This window comes from Scylla paramamosain, unplaced genomic scaffold (assembly GCF_035594125.1).
Source record: "Scylla paramamosain isolate STU-SP2022 unplaced genomic scaffold, ASM3559412v1 Contig9, whole genome shotgun sequence".
Classification (NCBI taxonomy): domain Eukaryota; kingdom Metazoa; phylum Arthropoda; class Malacostraca; order Decapoda; family Portunidae; genus Scylla; species Scylla paramamosain.
In genome coordinates this window covers 1,064,653-1,084,471 of record NW_026973674.1, presented here as the reverse complement: position 1 = coordinate 1,084,471, position 19,819 = coordinate 1,064,653, and the positions used below count along the sequence as shown (strand labels likewise).

At 41.4% G+C, this 19,819-nt stretch overlaps 1 non-coding gene across 1 annotated transcript; it reads left to right on the top strand.

Annotated features, from left to right (window-relative positions):
• The first annotated feature begins 19,480 nt into the window (after window positions 1–19,480).
• Trnak-cuu (transfer RNA lysine (anticodon CUU)) lies at window positions 19,481–19,553 on the top strand. Its single transcript has one exon. It is a non-coding gene; the product is annotated as a tRNA-Lys (tRNA).
• The last annotated feature ends 266 nt before the right edge of the window (window positions 19,554–19,819 follow it).

Genomic DNA, 19,819 nt, shown 5'->3' with positions numbered 1-19,819 from the left:
TCCTCATCCGGGGAGGGGATCATAAAAGTCCCCAGGTCGAACTGCCTTTCTGTCGACGACCCTAAGTGTTTTGACACCCCTTTCAACTTTTTCTTCATTAACTTCTGCGACATTCGTGGTCTAAGATCTAATTTTCAATCTATAGAACACCACCTCTCCTCTTCTAAATCTCATCTTCTTTTCCTCACTGAAACTCAGGTGTCTGAGGCAACTGACAGTTGCTCCTTTTCTGTTCTTTCCTACTTTCTCTATCCTCATTTCCGATGAGCTGGATGTTGCGTTTATGTGCGCAATGATTTAACCTGCTCTCGTGCCCACTCTCTTGAATCTTCCGAGTTTTCCACCATCTGGCTACGACTACAGAATCACTCTCAAACTAAATTTATCTGTGCTGTATGCCTCTCACTTAACTCCTCTGACTATAAGAAATTCTTTGACTACTTAACTTCCAAAGTGAGCACATTCTGACCCTCTTCCCTTTTGCAGAGATCTCCATTCTTGGAAACTTCGATGTTCACCACCAGCTTTGGCTTTCCTCTCCCTTCACTGACCATCCTGGTGAACTAGCCTTCAATTTTGCTATCCTCCACGACCTAGAGCAATTGGTGCAACAAGTTGCTGCAACTCGTATTCCTGACCGTCTTGGAGATACGCCCAACATTCTTGACCTTTTCCTGGCCTCTAATCCTTCTGCTTATGCTGTCACCCTTTCGTCTCCGTTGGGCTCCTCCGATCACAATCTCATATCTGTATCTTGTTCTATCGCTCAAATCCCTCCTCAGGATCCCCCTAAGCCAAGGTGCCTCTGGCGTTTTGCCTCTGCTAGTTGGGGGGACCTGAGGAGATATTTTGCTGATTTTCCTTGGAATGACTACTGCTTCCGTGTCAGAGACCCGTCTTTGTGTGCTGAGCGCATAACAGAGGTGATAGTGTCTGGCAAGGAGGCGTACAATCCTCACTCTTTTCCTCGACATAAACCTTCTAAACCTTGGTTTAACACAGCTTGTTCTCGTGCTTTACATGATAGAAAGGTGGCCCACAAAAGGTACTTAAGCCTTCCATTACCAGAATCTCATGCACTTTATATTTTTGTCCGGAACCATGCCTGTCTGTTATCCATCTAGTCAAAAATTCCTTCATTAACACAAAGTGTCAAAACCTTTCAAGATATAACTCCCCTCGTGACTTCTGGCATCTAGCCAAAAATATCTCCAATGATTTTGGTTCTTTCCCTCCTTTATTTTAACCAATATGGCACCATTGCTATCATATCTATTTCTAAAACTGAACTCTTTGCTTAAACCTTTGCTAAAAACACTACTTTGGACAATTCTGGGCTTGTTCCTCCCTCTCCTCCACCCTCTGACTACTTCATGCTAACTATTAAAATTCTTTGTAATAATGTTTTCCATGCCCTTGCTGGCTTTAACCCTCGGAAGGCTTATTGACCTGATGGGGTCCCTCCTATTGTTCTCCGAAACTGTGCCTCCGTGCTTGCACCTTGCCTAGTTAAACTCTTTCAATTCTGTCTGTCAACATCTACCTTTCCTTCTTGCTGGAAGTTTGCTTACATTCAGCCTGTTCGTAAAAAAAGGATGACCGTTCTAATCCCTCAAACTACCTTCCTATTGCTTTAATTTCCTGCTTATCTAAAGTTTAAAATTTTTAATCTATCCTCAACAGGAAGATTCTTAAACATCTTTCACTTCACAACCTTCTATCTGATCGCCATTATGTGTTCCATCAAGTCTGCTCTACTGGTGATCTTCTGGCTTTCTTTACAGAGTCTTGGTCATCCTCTTTTAGAGATTTTGATTAAACTTTTTGCTGTTGCCTTGGAGATATAAAAGCCTTTTGATAGAGTCTTGCACAAAGCTTTGATATCCAAACTACCCACCTACAGCTTCTATCCTTCTCTCTGTACCTTCATCTCAAGTTTCCTTTCTGACCGTTGTATTGCTACTGCGGTAGACACAGGTATAATACCAAAACACATTGAACAATATTAAACTTGGTATTGTTCAATGCGTCAAAAAACTCAATTTCTCCAGCTATCAACTCAAGACAAACTTCCAGACAACTAACCCCTCTTCTTCAATGACACTCAAGTGACCCCCTCTTCTACAGTGAAGATCCTCGGTCTGTCCTTTACTTATAATCTAAACTAACTACACCTCACCTCACTTAATCACTTCTAACCTCACATAATTTCACCTAAAAGCGCCTAATCATACCTAACCTCATTTAACCTCACGCAGTCTATCCTAATATCACCTCACTACGCATAACCACACCTAACTTCTCATAACCTCACATAACTTCACCTAACCATATCTAACTTCAACTAACTTCACCTAACTTAAGCTAACTTCAGCTTACCTCACCTAACATTACCTAACTTCAATCTTACCTATCTTCACGTAATCATGCTTAATCTCACCTAACCTCCTGTAACGAAGCCTAACCTCATGAAGCCTCATCTATCCTCACCTAACCATACCTGACCTCATATAACCTCACCAAATCTCACCTTATCTCACATAACATCTCTTAACCTCACCTAACATCACTTAACCTCACCTTTTTTTTTTTTTTATGTAGGAAGGACACTGGCCAAGGGCAACAAAAATCCAATAATAAAAAAAAAAAGGCCCACTGTAACGCCAGTCCCATAAAAGGGTCAAAGCAGTAGTCAAAAATTGATGAATAAGTGTCTTGAAACCTCCCTCTTGAAGGTATTCAAGTCATAGGAAGGTGGAAATACAGAAGCAGGCAGGGAGTTCCAGAGTTTACCAGAAAAAGGGATAAATGATTGTGAGTACTGGTTATCTCTTGCGTTAGAGAGGTGGACAGAATAAGGGTGAGAGAAAAAAGAAAGTATTGTGCAGCGAGGCACCGGGAGGAGGGGAGGCATGCAGTTAGCAAGATCAGAAGAGCAGTTAGCATGAAAATAGCGGTAGAAGACAGCTAGAGATGCAACATTGTGGCAGTGAGAGAGAGGATGAAGAGAGTCAATTAGAGGAGAGGAGTTGATGAGACGAAAAGCTTTTGATTTCAGCCTGTCTTGAAGAGCAGAATGAGTGGAATCCCCTTCCCCCCAGGTATGTGAAGCATTCTCTATACATGGACGGGTAAGGACCTTGTATAGAGTTAACAGCTGGAGAGGGGGGTGCGGATGAGAAAAAAACTGGCGGAGACGTCTCAGAACTCCTAACTTCATAGAAGCTGTTTTAGCTTGAGATGAGATGTGAAGTTTCCAGTTCAGATTTTAAGTAAAGGACAGACCAAGGATGTTCAGTGTAGAAGAGGGGGAGAGTTGAGTGTCATTGAAGAAGAGGGGATAGTTGTCTGGAAGGTTGTGTCGCGTTGATAGATGGAAGAATTGAGTTTTTGAGGCATTGAGCAATACCAAGTTTGCTTTGCCCCAATCAGAAATTTTAGAAAGTCAAGTCAAGCGTTCTGTGGCTTCCCTGCGTGAAATGTTGAACTCCTGAGGTTAGGTGTTATTAGCTAAGGTGAAGAGGTTATGAGAGGTTAGATGAGGTTAAGTGTGGTTAGGTGATGTTAGGTGATGTTAAGTGAAGTTAGATTTCATTATGTGAGGTTAGATAAGATTCGATGGGGTTAAGAGATTTTAGATGAGGTTATTTGTGTTTAGATAAACTTATATGTGGTTAACCGAGGTTAGAAAAGTTTAGGTGATGTTAGGTGAGGTTGTGTGGATAAGTGTAGTTAAAAGAGGCTAAGTTAGGTTAAGTGAGGTTAGTTGAGATAAGGTGTTGTTACTAGAAATTAGATTATTTTAGGTAAGCTTATGTGTGGTTATTTGAGTGTATATGAGGTTAGGTGTGATTAGGTGAGGTTAGTTGAGATTAGGTGAGGTTAAGTGAGGTTAAGTGTGGATAGGTTTAGTGAGGTTAAGTGTGGTAAGTTTAAGTGAGACTAGGTGATTGTGGGAGACATTGGATTAGGATAAGTGACGTTAGGTAAGGCTAAGTGAGGCTAGATGTTTTAGGTCTGGTAAGGTGAGATTACGTAAGGATAGGTGAAATTGGTTGTGTTTATGTTAGGTTAGATGTGCTTAAGTGAGATTAGATAAGATTAGTTGTCATTAGTTGAGATTAAATGAGGTTGGATGCGCTTAGGTGAGATAAAGCAAAGTTAGGTGAGGTCAGGTGAGGTTAGATGAGGTTAGGTGAGGTTAGGTGTGCTTAGAGGAGATTTAATGAGGTTAGCTGAAGTTAGGTGTGCTTAGGTGAGGTTAGGTGATTTAAAGTGAGGTTAAGTTTGCTTAAGTGAGGTTATGTGAGATTACAACACTTTAAGCTAGGTTAAGTAAAGATAGGTGAGGTCAGGTGTGATTAGGTGTTAATAGGTGAGGTTTTGTGAGTTTAAATGAAGTTAGGTGTGGTTAGGGAAAGATAGCTGAGTTTAGATGAGGTTAGGTGTGGTTAGATGAGATTAGGTGTGGTTTGTTGTGGTTAGGAAAGGTTAGGTGAGATTAGGTTAGGTTAGGCGCAGTTAGATGAGGTTAGGTGAAGTTAGGTGTGTTTAGATGAGGATATGTGAATTTAGGTGAGATTAGTTTAGGTTATGTCTGCTTAGGTGAGGTTAGGTGTGCTTAGGTAATATTAAGTGATATTAGGTATAGTATCATGAGTATGATATTTATGAAATTATGCTTCTTGTAAGGCTTGATCCCCATGCATGTAGTTCGTCATTTGCTAGTTCGCAGGCTTGGAGGCAGTAGACACCTGCCGAAACGATAATTACTCCCAGTGAGGTCTAATGCACTGTTCAGGGGGTGCTGTGAACTTATCATTAAACCCAGCTGTGACCTCACTGAAAGTTTCCCTTTGTGTCTCACAACACAAGGGGGCAGTCACAGCCTGCCCTCTAAAGACAACTCTCTTCCTCCACACAAAACTACAAGCACCTAATAACACACACACCCTTCACTCAAAAATTTTTAAATCATCATGGCGACTCCTACACCAGCCTCGGAGTCCCAATCTGGGGAGGGGACCATAAATGTCCCCAGGTCGGACTGCCTTTCTGTCGACGACCCTCCCCATCTGGGGAGGGGACCATAAATGTCCCCAGGTCGGACTGCCTTTCTGTCGACGACCCTCCCCATCTGGGGAGGGGACCATAAATGTCCCCAGGTCGGACTGCCTTTCTGTCGACGACCCTAAGTGTCTTGACACCCCCCTTAACTTTTTCTTCATTAACTTCTGCAACATTCGCGGTCTAAGATCTAATTTTCAATCTGTAGAACACCACCTCTTCTCTTCTAAACCTCATCTTCTTTTCCTCACTGAAACTCAGGTGTCTGAGGCAACTGACAGTAGCCCCTTTTCTGTTCCCTCCTACTTTCTCTATCCTCATTTTTTATCCAAAGCTGCATGCTGCGTTTATGTGCGCAATGACTTAACCTGCTCTCGTGCCCACGCTCTTGAATCTTCCGAGTTTTTCACCATCTGGCTACGACTAGAGAGTCACTCTCATACAAAATTTATCTGTGCTGTATACCTCCCACCTAACTCCTCTGACTATAAGAAATTCTTTGACTACTTAACTTCCAAAGTGGAACACTTTCTGACCCTCTTCCCTTTTGCAGAGATCCCCATTCTTGGAGACTTCAATGTTTACCACCAGCTTTGGCTTTCCTCTCCCTTCACAGACCATCCTGGTGAACTAGCCTACAACTTTGCTATCCTCCATGACCTAGAGCAATTGGTGCAACACCCTATTCGTATTCCTGACCGTCTTGGAGATACGCCCAACATTCTTGACCTTTTCCTGACCTCTAATCCTTCTGCTTATGCTGTCACCCTTTCTTCTCAGTTGGGCTTCTCCGATCACAATCTCATATCTTTATCTTGTCCTATCACTCCAATCCCTCCTCAGGATCCCTCTAAGCGAAGGTGCCTCTAGCGTTTTGCCTCTGCTAGTTGGGGGCACCTGAGGAGGAATTTTGCTGATTTTCCTTGGAATGACTACTGCTTCCGTGTCAGAGACCCGTCTTTGTGTGCTGAGCGCAAAACAGAGGTGATAGTGTCTGGCATGGAGGCGTACATTCCTCACTCTTTTTCTCGTCCTAAACCTTCTAAACCTTGGTTTAACACAGCTTGTTCTCGTGCCATACATGATAGAGAGGTGGCCCACAAAAGGTACTTAAGCCTTCCATTACCAGAATCTCATGCACTTTATATTTCTGCCCGGAACCATGCCAAGTCTGTTCTCCAACTAGCCAAAAACTCCTTCATTAACAGAAAATGTCAAAACCTTTCAAGATCTAACTCCCCTCGTGATTTCTGGTATCTAGCCAAAAATATCTCCAAAAACTTTGCTTCTTCTTCTTTCCTTCCTCTATTTCAACCAGATGGCACCACTGCTATCACATCTATTTCTAAAGCTGAACTCTTTGCTCAAACCTTTGCTAAAAACTCTACCTTGGACGATTCCGGGCTTGTTCCTCCCTTTCCTCCACCCTCTGACTACTTCATGCCATCTATTAAAATTCTTCGCAATGATGTTTTCCATGCTCTCGCTGGCCTAAACCCTCGGAAGGCTTATGGACCTGATGGGGTCCCTCCTATTGTTCTCCGAAACTGTGCCTCCGTGCTTGCACCTTGCCTAGTCAAACTCTTTCAGCTCTGTCTTTCAACATCTACTTTTCCTTCTTGCTGAAAGTTTGCCTACATTCAACCTGTTCCTAATAAGGGTGACCGTTCTAATAACTCAAACTACCGTCCTATTGCTTTAATTTCCTGCCTATCTAAAGTTTTTGAATCAATCCTCAACAGGAAGATTCTTAAACATCTATCACTTCACAACCTTCTATCTGATCGCCAGTATGGGTTCCGTCAAGGCCGCTCTACTGGTGATCTTCTGGCTTTCCTTACTGAGTCTTGGTCATCCTCTTTTAGAAATTTTGATGAAACTTTCGCTGTTGCCTTGGACATATCAAAAGCTTTTGATAGAGTCTGGCACAAAGCTTTGATTTCCAAACTACCCTCCTACGGTTTCTATCCTTCTCTCTGTAACTTCATCTTAAGTTTCCTTTCTGACCGTTCTATTGCTGCTGTGGTAGACGGTCACTGTTCTTCTCCTAAATCTATTAACAGTGGTGTTCCTCAGGGTTCTGTCCTTTCACCCACTCTCTTCTTATTATTCATTAATGATCTTCTAAACCAAACTTCTTGTCCTATCCACTCCTACGCTGATGATACCACCCTGCACTTTTCCACGTCTTTTCATAGACGTCCAACCCTTCAGGAGGTAAACATATCACGCAGGGAAGCCACAGAACGCCTGACTTCTGATCTTTTTAAAATTTCTGATTGGGGCAGAGCAAACTTGGTATTATTCAATGCCTCAAAAACTCAATTCCTCCATCTATCAACTCGACACAACCTTCCAGACTACTATCTCCTCTTCTTCAATGACACTCAACTGTCCCCCTCTTCTACACTGAACATCCTCAGTCTGTCCTTTACTTATAATCTGAACTGGAAACTTCACATCTCATCTCTAGCTAAAACAGCTTCTATGAAGGTAGGTGTTCTGAGACGTCTCCGCCAGTTTTTCTCACCCCCCCAGCTGCTAACTCTGTATAAGGGCCTTATCCGTCCATGTAAGGAGTATGCTTCACATGTCTGGGGGGGTTCCACTCATACTGCTCTTCTAGACAGGGTGGAATCAAAAGCTTTTCGTCTCATCAACTCCTCTCCTCTAACTGACTGTCTTCAGCCTCTCTCTCACCGCCGCAATGTTGCATTCTAGCTGTCTTTTACCGCTATTTTCATGCTAACTGCTCTTCTGATCTTGCTAACTGCATGCCTCCCCTCCTTCCGCGGCCTCGCTGCACAAGACTTTCTTCTTTCTCTCACCCCTATTCTGTCCACCTCTCTAACTCAAGAGTTAACCAGTATTCTCAATCATTCATCCCTTTCTCTGGTAAACTCTGGAACTCCCTGCCTGCTTCTGTATTTCCACCTTCCTATGACTTGAATTCCTTCAAGAGGGAGGTTTCAAGACACTTATCCACCAATTTTTGACCACTGCTTTGACCCTTTTATGGGACTGGCATTTCAGTGGGCATTTTTTTTTTATTGGATTTTTGTTGCCCTTGGCCAGTGTCCTTCCTACATAAAAAAAAAAAAAAAAAAGGTGTGGAAGCGTCTTTGTGATGGCTGTCAGGCAGACCTGAGCCAGTCCTGCCGCTCTACACCCCGCGGATGGTTCATCCTACTACTGTTTTATGTCATGTGACTACGTCTCTTGAACGCTTGGATTTGGTGGAGCAAGGTGGCCAGGGTGTGGGGCCAGTGCAAGTGATCTCAGGACTGCTTTGGGCTCCATAGGACCAGTGATGTATGTATCATTTATACTACTATGTTTTCACGTTGTATTTTACTGTGGGGTTACAGTGTTACGCGGTGTTGGGTGAGATATTGCTATGATGAATATTCAGTATTGGTGTTACTTGTTTAGCTTTGATAATAGCGCAGGTTTTTATTGTTGTGTGAATTTATGACGTGATTCAGGTTACGGTGCATGGTAACTGTCCAAGTGGTGACAAGTGTGCATGTTTGAGTCGGCTGTCCAACATTGCTTAGGACAAAAGTGGTGTAGGCTCACTGAAGTATGTATACCTTTCAGCATTATGTTTCTTTCCGTATAATGATTATTATTTACATACATGTGCATGGTGAAAATAGATCAGGGATTTGGTACAACATTTTCGCTTTTTCTCTGGAATATTTTACCACTATCAGCATTGGGGCCATGTTTTGTGGTGTATTTGTATCATTATCATTGTGAGTTTATTGATTTGTTGTACTGGCTAGGATTACATTATCAGCATCAATTATCTTATTGTGATATATTTATCAGGTTGAAATTAAACATTTGACGGCACTCAGCCAGGTTACTTTTGTCCTACAGGTATGGTTAGGTGATAATAGATGAGATTAGGCAAGGTTAGGTGAGCTTCGGTGTGGTTAGGAAAGGTTATGAATGGTTAGTTGAGGATAGTTGAAGTCAAGTGAGATTAAGTGAGGTTAAGTAATGTTAGGGGAGGTTAGGTGAAATGAGATGATATTAGTTAAAGTTTGAGGAGGTAGGTTGAGGCTAGGATAATTAGGTATGATTATGAGAGGTTAAATAACGTTAGGAGAGGTTAGGTGTGTTATGTGTCGTGAGGTGATATTAAGTTAGGTTGGATGGGGTTGAGTGATGTTATGTTTAATTGTCATTAGGTGAATTTATTTGAGGTTAGATGAGTTTAGCTTATGTCAGTTGTGCTTAGGTGGGGTTAGGGGAGGTTATGTAAGGTTAAGTGAGGTTGGTAGTTGTTAGATAAGGTTTGTTGTGGTCCGGTGAGGATAGATGAGGTTAAATGAGTTTAGGTGGTTAGGTTAGGAGGTTTAGGAGAGTTTATTTGAGGTTAGGTATGGTTAGGAGAGGTTAGATGAAGTTGGGTGAAATTAGGTGTGGTTAGGTCACAATACTTGAGGTTAGATGACGTTATGTGAGGTTAGGTGAGGTTAGCTGTGAGTAAGTGACGTTTTGTGAGGTTAAGTGGAGTCAAGAGAGGTTAGATGAGCTTAGGTGTTAGAAGGTAAGGTTGGTTGGGGTTAGGTCAGGTTATGGGAGGTTAGGTGAGGTTATGAGCAACTAGGTGAGGAGAGGTGAGGTTAGGTGTGGTTAGGAGAGGTTTCTTGAGGCTAGGCAAGGTGAGGTTAGGTGTGATTAGGTGATGTTAGGAGAGGTTAGGTAATGTTAGGTGTTGTTACTTTAAGTTAGGTGAGGTTGGGTTAGGTTAGGAGTGGACAGGTGAGTTAAGGTGAGGTTAGGTTTGGTTTTGTGAAGTTAGATGAATTTAGGAGAGTTTAAGTGAGATTAAATAAGGTTAGGAGACATTATTTTAAGGTTAGGTGTGGTCAGATTGCTAGGTGAGGTTAGGTGTGATTAGATGAGCTTAGGTAAAGTTAGGTTAGGTTAAGTTAGTTTAGGTTCGGTCAGGTTAAGTGGGGTTTAGGTTAGGTTAGCTGAGGTTAGGTGAGGTTAAGTGAGGTTACATAAGTATAGGTAAATATGGTTAGGTATGGTTAGGAGTGGTTAGGTGAGGTTAGGTAAAAATAAGTGAGGTTAGGTGAGGTTATCTGAGGTTCGGTGAGGTTAGTTGAGGTTAGGTATGGTTAGGTCAGGTTAGGTGAGGTTAGGTGTAGTTAGGTGTGATTAGGTGAGTTTAGGTTTGATTAGGTGAGTTTAGGTGATTTAGGTGAAGTTACATTAGGTTAGATGACATTAAGAGAGATTAGGTGAGTTAGGTATCATTAGGTGATGTTAAGTTAGGTTAGGTAGGTGAGATAATGTGGGGTTAGGCGAGGTTAGTTGAGGCTAGCTGAGGTTATGTGTGGTTAACCTAAACGTTATGTAAGTTTAGGTGAGGATATTTCTGTTAGTGGTGTAGTTAGGTGAGGTTAGGTGTGGTTTGGTGTGGTTAGGAGAGCTTAGGTGATGTTAATTAAGGTCATGTTTCGTTAAGGGAAGTTAGGTTAGGTTATGTGTGGATAGGTCTCGTTAGGTGTGGTTAGGAGAGGTTAAGTAAGGTTAAGTGAGGTTAGGTGAGGTTATGATAGGTTAGGTGTGCTTAGGTGAGGTTAAGTGAGGTTAGGTGTGCATAACTGAGGTTAGGTAAGGAATGATAGGTTAGGTGAAGTTGGGTGTGCTTAGATGAGTTTAGGTGAGGTTAGTTGAGGTTAAGTGTGCTTAGGTGAGGTTAAATGAGGTTAGATGTGCTTATATGAGGTTAGGTGAGGTTACATGATGTCAGGTGTGGTTAGCTGGAGTTGTTTAGATGAGGTTAGATGAAGTTAGTTGAAATTATGTGTGGTTACGTGGGGTTAGGGGAAGTTAGGTGTGCTCTTGGGAAGTTAGGTGAAGTTATGTGTGCTTATGTGTGGTTAGGTGAGGTTATTAAGGGTTAGGTGAGGTTAGATGAGGTTAGATAATGCTTGGTGTAGTTAGGTGTTAATATATTATATTAGGTTAGGTGTCTTATGAGATGTTAAATGATATTAGAGAAGATTAGGTGAGATTAGATATGTTTAAATGATGGTTAGATGAGGTTATCTGTGGGTAGGTGAATTTAGCTTAGGTTAATTTAGTTTTAGGTTCGGTAATATTGAGTGAGGTTAGGTGAGATTAGCTGACATTAGATGACGTTACATTATGTTAGATGACGTTCTGTATGGTTAGTTGATGTTAGGTGTGGTTATTTATGCTTTTGTGTTCTTAAATTAGGTTAGATGAAGTTAGGTAAGGTTAGGTGAGGGTAGGTGAGGACAGGTTAGGTTAGTTGAGGTTAGATGTAGTTAGGTGAGGTTATATGAGACTAGCTTTTGTGAGGTCTCATTAGGTGAAGTGAGTTTTGTAAGGCGATGTTAAGTTAACTGAGGTTTGGAGAGGTTAGGTGTGGTTAGGTGTGGTTAGATGTTATTAGATGAGGTTTAACATGCTTATATGAGATTAGGTGACGTTAGGAGACGTTAGGTGAGGTTTCGTGAGGTTAGGTGTGGTTAGGAGTGGTTAAGAGAGATTAGGTGAGCTTATGTGAGGTGAGGTGTGCTTAGGAGTGTTTATGTGAGGTTGGTTGAGGTCAGGTTGGGTTGAGTATTGTTAGGTGAAGTTAGGTATATATATGTGTAGTTAGTTGTGGTTAGGAGAGGTTAGGTTAGAATTGGTGAGTTTAGGTGAGGTTAGGTGAGTTTAGGTAAAGTTAAGTGAGATAAGAAGAGGTTAGACCAGGCTAATTGAGATGTTAAGAGATGTTAGGTGAGAATAGGTATGTTAGGGTAGGTGTTGTTAGCTGAGGTTAGGTGTCCATAAATAAGATTTTTTTAGTTTAGTTCAGATTAAGTGTGCTTAGGTGTTGTTAGATGAAGTTAGATGTGCTTAGGTAAAGTTAGGTAAGGTAATATGAGGTTAGGTGGGGTTGGGTTAGTTTAGTTGTGGTTAGGTGAAGTTAAGAAAGGTTTGGTGTGCTAGGAAAAATTAGGAACGGTTTAGGAAGGTTAGGTGTGCTTAGCTGTGGTTAGATGAGGGTAGGTGTGCTAAGATGAAGTTAGGTGAGGTTAAAACAGGTTAGATGAGATTATGTGAGGTTATTTAATGCTATGTGTGGTTAGATTTTGTTAGGCAAGGTTAGTTGTGGTTAGGTGTGTTTAGTAGTACTTAAGAGGGGTTAGGTGAGATTAGATGTTTTTAGGTAAGGTTAAGTGAGGTTAAGTGAGGTTAGTTATAGTTAGGTGAGGTTATTTGTCGTTAAGAGAAGTTACATGAGAATAGGAGAGGTTCAGAGTGGTTAGGTGAGATTACTTGAGCTTAGCTAAGTTTAGGTAAGGTTGTGTAAGGTTAACTGAGTGAGTGAGTGAGTGATGATAGGTGAAGTTAGGCAAGGTTAAGTTTCATTAAGAGAAGTAAAATGAGGTTATTATTATTTTATTTTTTTTTATGTAGGAAGGACACCGGCCAAGGGCAACAAAAATCTAATAAAAAAAAAAATGCCCACTGAAATGCCAGTCCCATAAAAGAGTCAAAGCAGTGGTCAAAAATTGGTGGATAAGTGTCTTGAAACCTCCCTCTTGAAGGAATTCAAGTCATAGGAAGGTGGAAATACAGAAGCAGGCAGGGAGTTCCAGAGTTTACCAGAGAAAGGGATGAATGATTGAGAATACTGGTTAACTCTTGCGTTAGAGAGGTGGACAGAATAGGGGTGAGAGAAAGAAGAAAGTCTTGTGCAGCGAGGCCGCGGAAGGAGGGGAGGCATGCAGTTAGCAAGATCAGAAGAGCAGTTGGCATGAAAATAGCGGTAGAAGACAGCTAGATATGCAACATTGCGGCGGTGAGAGAGAGGCTGAAGACAGTCAGTTAGAGGAGAGGAGTTGATGAGACGAAAAGCTTTTGATTCCACCCTGTCTAGAAGAGCAGTATGAGTGGAACCCCCCAGACATGTGAAGCATACTCCATACATGGACGGATAAGGCCCTTGTACAGAGTTAGCAGCTGGGGGGGTGAGAAAAACTGGCGGAGACGTCTCAGAACACCTAACTTCATAGAAGCTGTTTTAGCTAGAGATGAGATGTGAAGTTTCCAGTTCAGATTATAAGTAAAGGACAGACCGAGGATGTTCAGTGTAGAAGAGGGGGGCAGTTGAGTGTCATTGAAGAAGAGGGGATAGTTGTCTGGAAGGTTGTGTCGAGTTGATAGATGGAGGAATTGAGTTTTTGAGGCATTGAACAATACCAAGTTTGCTCTGCCCCAATCAGAAATTTTAGAAAGATCAGAAGTCAGGCGTTCTGTGGCTTCCCTGCGTGATATGTTTACCTCCTGAAGGGTTGGACGTCTATGAAAAGACGTGGAAAAGTGCAGGGTGGTATCATCAGCGTAGGAGTGGATAGGACAAGAAGTTTGGTTTAGAAGATCATTAATGAATAATAAGAAGAGAGTGGGTGACAGGACAGAACCCTGAGGAACACCACTGTTAATAGATTTAGGAGAAGAACAGTGACCGTCTACTACAGCAGCAATAGAACGGTCAGAAAGGAAACTTGAGATGAAGTTACAGAGAGAAGGATAGAAACCGTAGGAGGGTAGTTTGGAAATCAAAGCTTTGTGCCAGACTCTATCAAAGGCTTTTGATATGTCCAAGGCAACAGCAAAAGTTTCACCAAAGTCTCTAAAAGAGGATGACCAAGACTCAGTAAGGAAAGCCAGAAGATCACCAGTAGAGCGGCCTTGACGGAACCCATACTGGCGATCAGATAGAAGGTTGTGAAGTGATAGATGTTTAAGAATCTTCCTGTTGAGGATAGATTCAAAAACTTTAGATAAGCAGGAAATTAAAGCAATAGGACGGTAGTTTGAGGGATTAGAACGGTCACCCTTTTTAGGAACAGGTTGAATGTAGGCAAACTTCCAGCAAGAAGGAAAGGTAGATGTTGACAGACAGAGCTGAAAGACTAGGTTAAGTATTGTTAGGTTTAGTTAATTGTGGTTAAGAGAGGTTAGGTGAGGTTATTTGAGATTAGCTGTGGTTAGGTGAGGTTAAGTAAGGTAAGGTGTGGTTGAGTGAGATTAGGTGAGATTTGTTGTGCTTACAAGACATTAGGTGAAGTTAGAAAAGGTTTAGAGGTCTTTTGTGAGGTTAGTTAAGGTTATGACATGTTATGTTTAGGTAAGGATATGTGAGGTTAATTGTGATTAGTTGAGATTTTGTGAGGTTAGGTGTTGTTAGGAAAGGTTTGGTGAGGTTCGGTGAGGTTTAATGAGGTTAAGTGTTGTTAGTTAAGGTTAGGTGATGTTAGGTTAGGTTAGGTGTGGTTATGTTAGTATAGGTAAGGATTGGTGATTTTAGGTATGGTTAGGTGAGGTTAGGTGAAGATAAGTAAGGTTAATTGAGGGTAGGTGATATTAGCTAGCATTACGTGAGGTTATGTGTTGTTAGATTATGTTAGATATGGTTAGATAATATTAGCTAGGGTTATGTGAAATTACGTGAGGTAAGATTAGTTTATGTTAGGTATGGTTAGGTGAGGTATGGTTATGTGAGTTTACATGTTGTTAGGTATGGTTGGATGATGTTAGTTGAGGTTAGATGCGATCAGTTGTGATTAGGTGAGGCTAGGTGACTTAAGAGAGATTATGTGAGGTTAGATAAGCTTAAGAGAGGCTAGGTAAGGTTATAGTAGGTTTGGTATAGGTGAGTTATAGGTGAGGTTAGGTGAGCTTAGGTGGGCTTATGTGATGTTAGCTGATGTTAACTTGGATGTGGTTAGGTGTGGTTAGATGTGGTTAATTGTGGTTAGGTGAGGTTACATGTGGTTAGGTTTGGTTAGATGAGGGTAGGTTATGCTAGGTGACGTTATTTGTGATTATTTGAGGTTATGAGTTAAGGTGAAGGTAGGATAGACTAGGTGAGGTTAGGTGCTGTTAGGTGTGGTTAGGTGATGTGACGTTAAGTGAGGTTACATATGGTAAGATGAGGTTATATTAAGATGAGGTTAGGTGAGGTTAGGTGTGGATTTGTGTTTTTAGGTGAGATTAAGTGAGGTTAACTGAGATTACAAAAGGCTATGTGGGATTAGGTATGGTTAGGTATGGATAGATGTAGTTGGGAAAGGTTAGATGAGGTTAGGTGTGATTAAGTTGGATTAGGGAATATTAGGTGTTTTTAGGATAGTTTAGGTGAAGTTAAGTGAGGTTAGGTGTGGTAAGTAAGGTTAGATAAAAAGTAGGGGAGGTTAAATGAGATAAGGGTGGATAGGTGTGGTCATGAGAGTTTAGGAGAGTTTAGGTGTGGTTAGGTGAGGTTAGATGAGTTTTGGTGAGGTTAAGTGATGTTAGCTGAGTTTATGTGAGTTAGGTGAGTTGGGTGTGTTTAAGTGTGGTTAGATGAGGTTAAGTGTGCTAAGGTTAGTGATGTTAGATGTTATTAGGTGAGTATATGTGAGGTTAGGTGGGTTCAGGTGAGATTAGATAAGGTTTTGCATGTTCAGGAGAGTTTAGAATTAGGTGTGGTTAGGTGTGGTTATGTGTTGTTAGGTGTATTTAGGTGTGGTGAAGTGAAATTAGTTGATGTTAGGTGAGGTTAGCTGATGTTTAGTCTTCTCAGAGATTTAAGTGAGGTTAGTTGTATTTAGTTGTGCTTGGGTGAGCTTAAGTAATTTTAGGAGAGGGTAGGTGTGCTTAATAAGGTTAAGACAGGTTTTGTTTGGTTAAGTTAGGTTATGTGAGGTTAGGCGTTGTAAGGTGAAGTTAGGTGAGGTAAGATGATGTTAGGTGTGGTTAGGTGTGCTTAGGAAAGGTTAGATGAAGTTAGTTTAGGTTAGGTTAGGTTAGGTGAGCATGTGTGAGTTTAGGTATTGGTAGGTGAGGTTAGGTGTGGTTATTTGCTTTTAGGAGAGGGTAAGTGAAGTTATATGTTATTAGATGAGGTTAAGTGAGGTTAGATGTGGTTAGGTGAGCATATATGAAGTTAGGTGAGATTAGGTGTGTTTAGGAAAGGTTAGCTCAAGTTAGCTATAGTAAGTGAGGATAAGAGATGAAGAGAAGTGTGGTTAAGAGATATTATGGAAGGTTAGTGAAGTTAGTTTAGTTGAATTTAGATTAGGTGAGGTTAGGTAAATTTAGTTATTAGGTGAGGTTAGGTGATGTTAGGTACTGTTATGGTTAGGATTGGTATGTGAGGCTAGGTGTTGCTATTTGAGGAAAATTTTTTTTTAGTTGTGGTTAGCAAAGGTTAGATGAGATTATGTGAGGTTACATACATATTTTTTTTTTTTTTGGTGAGGTTAGGTGTCAGTATATAAGGATAGTTGAGGTGAGGTGGGGTTAAATTAGGTTAGGTGAGGTTAGCTGAGTTTAGTTGATTTTAGGTTAGGTGATGTTAGGTATGCTTAAGTGAGGTCAGGTGTTGATAGGTCAAGTTATATAATGTTAGGTAAAGTTAGGTGAGGGAAAGTAAGGTTTTGTGAGGCTATGTGATGTTAAATGTCGTTAAATGAGATTAGGTGTAGATAGGCGAGGTTAGACGAGGTTACCTGAAGTTAGGTGATGTTATGGGAGGTAAGGTATTTTTAGGTGACTTTAAGTGAGGTTAGGTGTTGTTATTTGTGATTAGATGAGGTTAGATGAGTTTAGGTGTCATTAGGTGAAATTAGGGACTTAGGTGACGTCAGGATAATTTAAGTGAGGTTAGTATATTTTACATGAGGTTAAATGTGGTTATGTGACGTTATTCGAGGTTATTTGTGTCTAGTTGATGTTAGGTGTACTTAGGTTGAAATTGGGTGATGTTAAGTGAGGTTGGAAGAGAGGTTAGGTGAGGTTAGGTGTGGTTAGCTATGTATAAGAGAGGTTAAGTGGGGTTATAGAAGGTTAGGTGTGATTAGTTGATGTTAGGTTTGGTTTGGAGTAGTTAGCTGAGTTTAGGTGACGTTACACGTAGTTAGATGTTGGGTGAGGTTAGGTGATGTTAGGTGAGCTTAGGAGTTCTTAGGTTAGGTTAAATGAGGTTAGTTGTGTTTAGGTGAGGTTAGGTGAGGTTCAGTGTGGTTAGGTAAGATTATGTGACGTTATGTATGTTTAGTTGGTGATAGGTAAAGTTAGGTGAGGTTCAGTGTGGTTAGGTGAGGTTATGTGACCTTATGTATGGTTAGTTGATGATAGGTCAGGTTAGGTATTGTTAGATAAGGTTAGGTGAGTAAGTTAGTTAAGTTAGGTTAAGTAAAGGTTAGATGAGGATAGCTGAGGTGAGTTCAGGTTTGGTGGTGTTGGGTATGGTTAGGTGAGGTTTTCTGGGGTTTAAGTGAGGTTAGGTGTGGTTAGGATAGGTTACATTAGTTTAGGTGAGATTATGTGAAGTTAGGTGAGGTTAGGTATGGTTAGGTAAGATTAGTTGAGGTTATGTGAGGTTAGATGTGATTAAATGAAGTTAGTTATGGATATATGAGGTTAGGAGAGGTTATGTGAGGTTAGGTGAGGTTGTGTGAGGTTAGGTGTGATTAGATGAGGATATGTTAGATTAAGTAAGGATAGGTGATGTTCCTTGTGCTTAGGTGAGGTTAAGTGAGATTATGAGTGGTTAGTTGTGGATAGTTGAAGTTAGATGAGGTTATGTATGGCAAGGTAAAGTTAAGTGAGGTTAAGTAAGGGAAGGTGAGGTTAAGTGAGGTTAGATGATATCACCTGATGTTAGGGTAGGTAAGGTGAGGGTAGGTCATGTTATGTCAGGTTACTTAGGTTAGAAGAGGTTAGGTGAGGTTAAGTGTGGTTTCGTGATATTAGATGATGTTAGGTGTGGTTAGTAAGGTTAGCTAAAGTTAGGTGAATTAGGTGATGTTACATGAGATTAGGAGAGGGTAAGAAAGGTTAGGTAAGGTTAGGTGTTGTTAAGTGAGGTTAGAGTTATGTGAATTTAGGTGAGGTTACGTGAAATAAGATGTGCTTAGGTGAGATTTGGTGAGGTTAGGAGAGGCTAGGTAAGGTTTGGTGAGGTTAGATGTGGTTAATAGAGGTTAGGTGAGGTTAGGGTTAAGTGTATTTAGGTGTTGTTGGTTGAGAATATGTGTGTTTAGTTGAGGTTATGTGAGGTTACATGTAGTTGGGTGAAGATAGGTGAAGTTAAATGATGTATGGGAAAGTTAGGAGAGGTTATGTTAGGTTAGGTGTGGTTAGGAGAGTTTAGGTGAGGTTAGGTAAGTTTAGTTGAGGTTATGTGAGATTAATGTGATTAATTGAAGTTAGGTGAGGTTAGGTGTGGTTAGGTGTTGTTAACTGAGATTAGGTGAGGTTAGGTAATGGTAAGTGAGGCTAGGAGAGGTTAGGTGTGATTAGGTGTGGTTACCTGTGATTAAATGTGGTTAAGTTTGGTTATATGAGGATTGTTGAGGAGGTAAACATTTTACGCAGGGAAGCCACAGAACGTTTGACTTCCGATCTTTCTAAGATTTCTGATTGGGGCAGAGCAATCTTGGTATTGTTCAATGCCTCAAAAACTCAATTAATCTATCTATCATCTCGACACAACCTTCCAGACAACTATCTTCTCTTCTTCAATGACACTCAACTTTCCCCTTCTACAAAACACTGAACATCCTCAGTCTGTCCTTTACTTATAATCTGAACTGGAAACTTCACATCTCATCTCTAGCTAAAACAGCTTCTATGAAGTTAGGTGTTCTGAGACATCTCCGCCAGTTTTCTCATCCCCCCCCAGCTGCTAACTCTGTACAAGGGCCTTATCCGTTCATGTATTGAGTATGCTTCACATGTCTGGGGGGGTTCCACTCATACTGCTCTTCTAGACAGGGTGGAATCAAAAGCTTTTCGTCTCATCGACTCCTCTCCTCTAACTGACTGTCTTCAGCCTCTCTCTCACCGCCGCAATGTTGCATCTCTAGCTGTCTTCTACCGGTATTTTCATGCTAACTGCTCTTCTGATCTTGCTAACTGCATGCCTCCCCTCCTCCCGCGGCCTCGCTGCACAAGACGTTCTTCTTTCTCTCACCCCTATTCTGTCCACCTGGTAAACTCTGGAACTCCCTGCCTGCTTCTGTATTTCCACCTTCCTATGACTTGAATTCCTTCAAGAGGGAGGTTTCAAGACAATTATTCATCAATTTTTTACTGCTGCTTTGACCTTTTATGGGACTGGCATTTCAGTGGGCATTTTTTTTATTGATTTTTGTTGTCCTTGGCCAGTGTCCTTCCTACATAAAAAAAAAAAAGATGTTTAATTAACTAATGTTATGTGACCTTGGTGAGGTTAGTGGAGGGTAGGTATTCTTATGAGAGGTTAAGTAAGGTTAGAAGACGTTTGGTAAGGTTATATGAGGTTATGTGTGGTTAAGTGTGGTTAGGAGAGGCTAGGTGAAGTTTGCGAATATTATTTATGGTTAGTTGTGGTGCCCGGCTAGCTCAGTCGGTAGAGCACGAGACTCTTAATCTCGGGGTCGTGGGTTCGAGCCCCACGTTGGGCGAAGTCATAGCTTTTACACGCTTCCGTGGTGCAGTGTCCGTCGAACCTGCTGGGTTAGTACGACTCCGCGGGGTAGTCACCACACACCTCACCCACCTGTTCATCTTCCCTTCTGATTTACTTGGGGAAACTTGGGAAGGTAGACTGCAGAAACCTGGATGTCACAGCGGCGCCGTGTACTAGGGTGATTAACTAGTTATCCTTGACCACAGGGTGGCCAGTGAGACGCAAGGAATGTATACAGTCCTTGGTGCGCAAAGGTCACAC